A 7,143-nucleotide genomic window follows, 5' to 3' on the forward strand; every position below is an offset into this window, starting at 1 on the left:
GGAGACTTTAGACATCCTCTTGGGGGCCCTCGAGGTGCTGAATGAGGAGTCGGAGCCGTTGGGATTACGGATTTCTTGGGTCAAAACAAAGATCCAGGCTTTCGGTGACATCTTGGATGCTGCTGTCCTGTCTGTGTCTGTTTGTGGTGAGGATGTTGAGGTCGTGGATAGATTCACTTACCTTGGCAGTGATATTCATGTCTCCGCAGGTTGTGAGCCGGAGGTCAATAGACGTCTGGGTCGGGCCTGGGGAGTCATGGATTCACTGGATCATGGGGTGTGGCGATGCCGGTACCTGTGCGGGAGGACGAAAGTCCGAGTCTTCAGGTCCTTGGTACTTCCAGTCTTGCTCTATGGGTGCGAGACTTGGACTTTGACCAAGGATCTGAGACGGAGACTTAATTCCTTTGGTACCAGGTCTCTTCGGAGAATCCTTGGCTATCGCTGGTCGGATTTTGTGTCCAACGAGCGGTTGCTGAGAAAGACTCGGATGAGATTTGTTACCTGCATAGTCCGTGAGCGTCAGCTGCGGCTGTATGGACATGTGGCTCGTTTTCCTGACGCTGATCCTGCTCACCAGATTCTCTCAGCGAGGGAGTCTCATGAGTGGAGGAGGCCAGTGGGCCGACCACGTGCCTCATGGTTGCAGCAGGTTGACCATCATCTCAAGGAGATGGGGATGGGCCTGGCATCTGCCTGGGGGATGGCCAGACGGAGGCCCCTGGAGTACCGGCGGAAAGTGGACGCAGCGACGCGCTGTTCTGGCACATGCTCCCATACCTGACCTGAGTAACGTGTTGTAGGCACGTTACGCGATCGTTGACACACGTCGACACACGTTACTTGTAAGGTACTCATAAGGCGAAGCACGTCGAGGTAATGTTTAGCATACCCAAAACATATTTCTAACCTATGAGTAACGTGTTGTAGGCACGTTACGCGATCGTTGACACACTTCGACACACGTTACTTGTACGTTACTCATAAGTCGAAACACGTCAATGTAATGGTTAGCGTCAGTGTTCCAGAGTCCCTGGTTTTTTTCTTCTTCGGTATGACGGTGATGTTAACACTTCAATTTCTAGTGCGGTTATAATATAATATAATTAATAGGCTGCCGCTCAACCATTTAAATCATAACCACACTATAAATCGAAGTGTTAACATCACCGTCATACCGAAGGAAAAAAAAAACATGGAGTCTGGAACACTGACGCTAACCATTACCTCGACGTGTTTCGACTTATGAGTAACGTTCAAGTAACGTGTGTCGACGTGTGTCAACGATCGCTTAGCGTGCCTACAACTTATGCCAGCGTATGCGGAATGTGTGACACACGTCGAGTACGTCGAGAAATTTTCAACATGCTGAAAATTTCTCAACGTACTCGGCATATGACGACGTATGCCAGCGTACTATGACGTATGCCAGCGTGCTCTTAACGTATACAAAACTTACCCATAACGTACTCGACGTGTGCCAGGTTGGTTTGGCAAATTTTTCATACATCGGCATACGCTGGCTAAAACGTCAAGGTGTGACAGCAGCTTCACACTTCGATGTCTCGTGCGGTTGTGATTTGAATTGTCGAGTCGCAGCCTATGAATAGCTTATGCCACGTGATCATCGGCGATACGCTGCCGTGCGCTATGCATAAGTTAGACTATCGTTGGGCATAGGTTGTGAACGCCGACAACACGCTCAACATTCGTTGGTATAAGTTATCTATATGTGATTAAAACGTTCTGTGTACGTTACTAATACGTTATGCATACGTCCAACACGTTATTATACGCCCAAAACTTTAAAAAAAAACATCAATAGTTCAGCGTACGCCAGCGTTTTACATACATTTTGAGACCTTGCCATACACTGGCTAAAACGTCAAGGTGTGACAGCAGCTTCACACTTCGATGTCTCGTGCGGTTGTGATTTGAATTTTCGAGCCGCAGCCTATGAATAGCTTACGCCACGTGATCGTCGGCGATACGCTGCCGCGCTATGCATAAGTTAGACTATCGTTGGGCATAGGTTGTGAACGCCGACAACACGCTCAGCATTCGTTGGTATAAGTTATCTATATGTGATTAAAACGTTCTGTGTACGTTACTAATACATTATGCATACGTCCAACACGTTATTATACGCCCAAAACTTAAAAAAAACATCAATAGTTCAGCGTACGTCAGCATTTTACATACATTTTGAGACCTTGCCATACGCTGGCTAAAACGTCAAGGTGTGACAGGGCCTTTAACGGGCACACAGACATGGCAATATTTTTTACTCTTCTGCTTGTCTGGCAGTGAAACAAAATTGAAAATTATTCCAAACAGAAAACTTACTGTTTTTAGCAACATCCTCAAGGACACAAACAGGCACAAATAACGAATATAACGTGTTAAATAAGGTGGTGTACAACACATTGCATCAATGGTGGTAAATGTCCGAAAAAATTTTTTACATCCTTTAAAATGTTTGTTTTATTTGAATTGAATTATATAATTGAACAGTGTAGAACACAAATTTCCTTTTTGCCACTTTCAAACCCCTTTTGTTCAGCAGTACTTGGTCAAATTATTACAGCATTTTGCATCATCCTAACCAATCAAATTTGCCGTTCGCAGACCCCTCCCATGTCCTTGCTTCTCAAGACTGCATGGGGTAATGTATTCTATGAACTCGCTCATTGGAAGAAGAAGTAGAAGTAGAAGTAGAAGTAGAAGAAGTAGAAGAAGAAGTAGAAGAAGAAGTAGATATTGGGCCACAATTAACTTGTTGGTCTAAAGAGCTTGTAAATAACTCTGTTTTGCCATCTGGTGGCTTGATTGGAAACGTCTGAACTTTTCATCTTAAAAACACAAACAAACAACATCAAAGCTAAACTTTCTGTCCTAATGCAGGCAATATGAGATGTGGTTGGCTCCAACATCCACAACTCATCATTACTGCTAAGCTTCAGCATACATATCTAAGTTGTCATGTCTCGGTTTGATTAATGACTGATTATAGGATCAGACTCTAAAGTGTCATCCTGTTGATGTGCAGCTCCATTATATTGTACACCGAGTCATTATCGAGTACTCCAAAGGGATGCGAAACCAGTTGTCTCATCTGCTAGCAGTCACTTATTGACATGAAGATCTCGTGATATATTTTCAAAAGAGTGGGCCAAAACCTTAATACTGGTACTCTGACAAAGCCTCAGATTTCTGCCTCCTGCTCAGCAGCATTACTATTCTCTGGTGGTGCTAGTCTGTTCCATCAGGGTGCGTGAGTAATGCCAAGAGAGGGTTTCTGTGGCTGGCAACTCATGCAAAGAAGATTGAGCACCCTTCTGACAGAAAGATGCCCACTCATCATGATGTTTTTTTTTATGGAGTTCCAACAACAACAGTTGGTTGGGATGTGTGTCTCGTAAGTATAATATGGTATATGCTGGTATGTCCTCAAAATTATCAGGATATGTGCATGACTGGACCGAGATGATCGAAATTACATTTGCAACTTACGTAAGTCTTCATATGCAATGCTATTTCAATCAATGAAAGTCTGTTGGCAATTAGAATGAAAATTGTATTTTCGATTTCCAATGTACTCCCAAAACTTTAGCACGATGCTTTAGATCCCTTGATTCTCCCCCATCCCTCCTGCCATCCACTTTCCTCCTTCACAATGCACCAGCATTATGTGACTGCACAGCCATGTGCATCTCAGCGTGTTTGAAAGAGATTACATACATTCTGGTGGGAAATAAAAATGAGACAGAATTGTGGGTGGCTTTTCACAAGGAGGAAAACCTCACCTTCAGCCTTTTCAAAATAAAAACGAGGAGTCGATGCTTGAGTAAGAGTAATTAAGGCTCAGGGAGGCTCTACAGACAGTCAATAGTTGCATACTGAGGCTCGTTATGTGATGCCACAAAAAATCGAGTGTTCATGACCTTCATTCAGTGAGATGGTATATTTCTAACGATGCTTTTTTTTTAGTGGAAATGGTGTAAGGTGGCAGGATCATTATATTCTGGCAGAGTATGTAAATATTAATCATATTCAATAAAAATGTATAATTATCAGGTCAGGTCAGATTAGTTCTGTGACTTTCTGCAGGTACGATGTAAAACTGCACTAACCTGTTTCATGGTCGGGTTGTCGGTGACAAAACGGTCTCCACCACCAAGTTTCCTGGAGAAGAAGGTGTATGACAGGGACACACAGAAGGATTAAAAACAAAACCTGTCAAAGGGCAGATGAGCTCTTTGTGAGCCAACCACCATCCATGTATAGTACCCAACTGTCTGCGGACGTTCCCCTGCAGTTGAGTTACCTTTTATTCGGAGGTAGGTGGCAGGATTTGCACTCCGGCCACCGAAAAAAGCCTCACTCTGAAAAACACTTTTCCGTCTGAAGCCTGATGGAGTACTGCTCTCCCATCTGGGCTGGTGCTCCTGCCTTCCACCTTTCTCAGCTTCACGTTGTGGAAACCAAGGCATTTCAGATCATTGGCATCTCCTGCGATGAGGCTGTCTTTGGGCCTCTCACTCTCTCACCGCAGGCAGGTCGGTGGTCTTTGGCTTCTACTGTCTCCTCTCCGGTCTCACCCCCCCACCCCGCCCCCGTGCAGCATCTGCGATTTGGTCCCCGCCATATTTCCGCAGGGTGCTCAAGATCCGCCAACAACCCCCTTCTGGTAAAACTCCCAAAATCACGAATGATTGCTCACCTTCACTCTTTCATTCTTCTTTTTCCCCACCTCTGGAATAAACTCTCTCACTCTGTTCAATCCCATTCTTACCTCCAGGCCTTCAAAACAGCTGTTCACCACCACCTCTTATCATCCCCCATGCAAATCCTCGATCTTTTATACCCCTGTTAATCCACCCCAAACCCACCTCCTTCAAATTTCCTGCTTTCCTTCCTGAAAATCTCTGTGGTGTCCATCTTGTATACCCCGTGTTCCCCGCCCCATCCCTCTCCCTTCCACAGATCTCCTAATGTCTCTTACCCACTGTTTTGTCCTTCCTACTCTGGCCCCTCTTGTCTCATGCCCCCCTTGCTGTGCGTTGTGTGTTCACTCTCATATGAGCCTCGACAAGGTATACAAAACACCCCAAAAAACAAAGAAAGTCTGAAAACCCACTCCATGAGAGTACCTCCTGAGCAGCTGCCCTCCACAGGGCAGCTCACCGGATGACGCGATTGGGGCAAAGCCTTCGGGACCCCCACGCTTTGATGATAGGAGGAAAAACACGGGGTAAACTTCCTGGGTCAGATTGCAGTAGTGTGTGTATCCGGTTGATGCTGAGATGTCGTCCACCAGAGGGAGGTCTCCTTGGGTTAACCTGAGGCGGTCCCTTCGGGTGGATGCCTGGATGTCCTATCCCTAAGAGAGGACGATCACCTGTCTCTGTTATCATCTGAAATCAAGCTTTTGGACATCAGTATTGCAACACTCTCTGAGGTTTGGAGACCGGATTGCGGCAAGATCATGGTAGGTGGTTACACCTATGATTGGTCGGGTCGTTCTGATGATTACCATGCCCAAGGATTTGCTGTAGCTGTGTCCAATAAGCACACTCCAGTGATAATTGAAGCGGTTCGGGCAACCTGGTGTTGACTTAGCGGTTTTGGAGGTACTTTGGGATCACAGGGTCCTGAGTTTAAGCCCCGTTTTTTTCCAATGAATTAACACCAGGGGGATGACAGCCTGTCATCCTTCCGAGGTCGGTGAAATGAGTACCACTGAAGCAGCCAAAATGGCTTTTCATGAAGAGAATAAGTACTGGCAGATTTATTAAATCTGGTATTGGTGCAGTGCAGGCATGATGGGCCGAATGGCCCCCTTCTGTGCATAATTTCCTTGCAATCCTTGTAATTGAGAAAAAACGGTCAACAAGCATATTATGAGACAAAGGATGTGTCACTCCTTGGAGGTCTTTTCCCTGGTCTCTGTATATGCTCTGACTGAGCTGAGTGATCTCATCATGAAGGACGCACACATTCTCTGCCATGCTCGAGTTTGTGGGTGATCAGTGCCCCAGGCGGGATACTCTCCCAGTCTTCGGGGATTTCAATGCATGAACTGGAACTGGTATGGATGTTTATGAGACACGTGTTGGTCCCCAGGGGTCTATAACTGTGAACCAGAATAGCACTAACTTTCTTGAATTTGCAAGAAGTCATGGACGTAGGGTGGCTGGTTCGTGGTTTCAGCACCCACAAGCTCATCGCTGGACTTGGTATTCCAAAGCTGGTCGTGTGGTAAAGGAGATTGACCATGTGCTCGTTGATGGTCGCTGGAGGATGATCCAGAATTGCAGGGTCTACCGGAGTGCTCAGCTCCTCAATAATCGACCACAGGCTTGTTGTAGCAACTCTGAAGTTTCAGCTTAAAATCCAGGAGAATGGTGCCATCCCAGCTTAGGCTGGATGTTGGCAAGTTCAAGGATGAGAGGGTAGCTGAGGAGTTTGTGAACAGGCTGAATGGGGAATTGGGAGGTGTGGGTTCTTTGCGGAATTATGAGGAGTTGTGGAGTGCCTTCAAGACCACTGGCCTTGATGTTGCCAGTGGATGTCTTGGAACTCACCATAGGGTGAAGAAGAATTTTGTCTCTCAAGAGACACTGGATACCATTGACCAGAGTTGCAGGGCCAGACTGAATGGCAGACCTGAGCTGTTCAGGGAGCTGAGGCGTAAAACTGTACGTGCACTGAGGGTGGACAAGGAGGCCTATGTGCGAGGAATCTGTGAGGGGGTAGAGCATCACCTGTGGTCGTGATTCTTATCCTGCTTGCAGTGTAATTTGCACATCACATTCCTCCAAGCTCGTCCCTCGGTGGACTGCAGTGAGAACAGAGTGTGGTGGGGTCTTGTCAGAGGAGTCCGAAGTGAAGGCCCGCTGGGCCATTTAATTTGAGCGGCTGTACCAGGCTGATCCACCAGCTGTCAAGTTGGATGTCAGGGGCGTTACTATCTTCATTGCTGACCCACCATTCAACTGTGATCCACCTTCCTGTGTGGAAACACAGGCTGAGGTGAACCGGTTGAAATTGGGTAAAGGTCCAGGGATCTGTGGCATCCATGCTTAACTTCCCAAGGCTGGTGGAAATGCTGTACTCGTGTCGTTGCATGAAGTTTTGTGC

This window comes from Eptatretus burgeri, chromosome 9 (assembly GCF_056783735.1).
Source record: "Eptatretus burgeri isolate ZD-2024b chromosome 9, Ebu_testis_v1, whole genome shotgun sequence".
Lineage (NCBI taxonomy): Eukaryota > Metazoa > Chordata > Myxini > Myxiniformes > Myxinidae > Eptatretus > Eptatretus burgeri.